We start from the raw sequence: 999 nt of genomic DNA on the forward strand, positions 1-999 counted from the left end.
CTCAGACCTCAGAAACTGTTCTTTAGGAGGGGGTGTTAACTGTGATGATGATGATGTCAACAGAGTCACTTTGACCTTTTTCAGTTTTATGATATTTAAGAGCATTTACTCTTTCAGTAATCTGTCGATTTGCAAACTGATGCCGAGAGATGTGAACAGACAGATACAATAATAAAATCTTTAGAAATCACTCCACTCAAACTAATCTGAAAATGATTGTAGAATCTCAAGAGAGACATGATGTTTGTTTGATATCAGCTGGCTTCAAAGGAAGCCCTAAAACATTGGCAAAATCTGCCCCAGAGGCCACAACTTCTTCAGAGAAAAGCCGATGGGCTCTGTGATTGGAGCAAAAACAGCAATGAAGTATGAGTTTAATAAAAAAAGACTTATTTTCAAGTAAAAAGAATGCATTAGAAAAATAAAGTAGTGTGATCAGAGAAATGTGCTTAAAATATGAAAGTTGAAAAGACTATAATAACCATGTCAGTTGTATTTATGGTAGGCTATAATAGTTCACTCATAGACTGCTGCTCAGTTCGGCTGGAAAATGGCCTCTGACAGAGGTATACACTTTTGCATGGGCAAATTATTAAGACTGGTCCATAAGGTCATAAATGAGGACAACTTTTAAAATTTGTAGCAGGTTGGATATATTTCAGTTTATTGACTCAGTCGGTAGTTGGGTCCAGGCTGCACGATGATGCAGTGGTTAGCGTTGTTCCTACAGCAAGAAGGTTCCACCATGGTTCAAATCCACGTCAGACAGTGCCCCTCCGTATGGTGTTTGCATGTTCTCCATGTGTTACATTAATTGGTGACCCTTTATTGCCCCTACAGGTGGAAGTGTGAAAGTTAATTTGTCTCTGTATGTCAGCCCTGTGAATGAATGGCGACTGGTCAGGGTGTACCCCGCCCCTCTTAGAATGGTGTAAAAAAAAAACCTTCAACACGCTTTGACCCTGTTTGTGAGATTTTTGGAGAATTTGATCAAAAAAT

This window comes from Labrus bergylta, chromosome 14 (assembly GCF_963930695.1).
Source record: "Labrus bergylta chromosome 14, fLabBer1.1, whole genome shotgun sequence".
Lineage (NCBI taxonomy): Eukaryota > Metazoa > Chordata > Actinopteri > Labriformes > Labridae > Labrus > Labrus bergylta.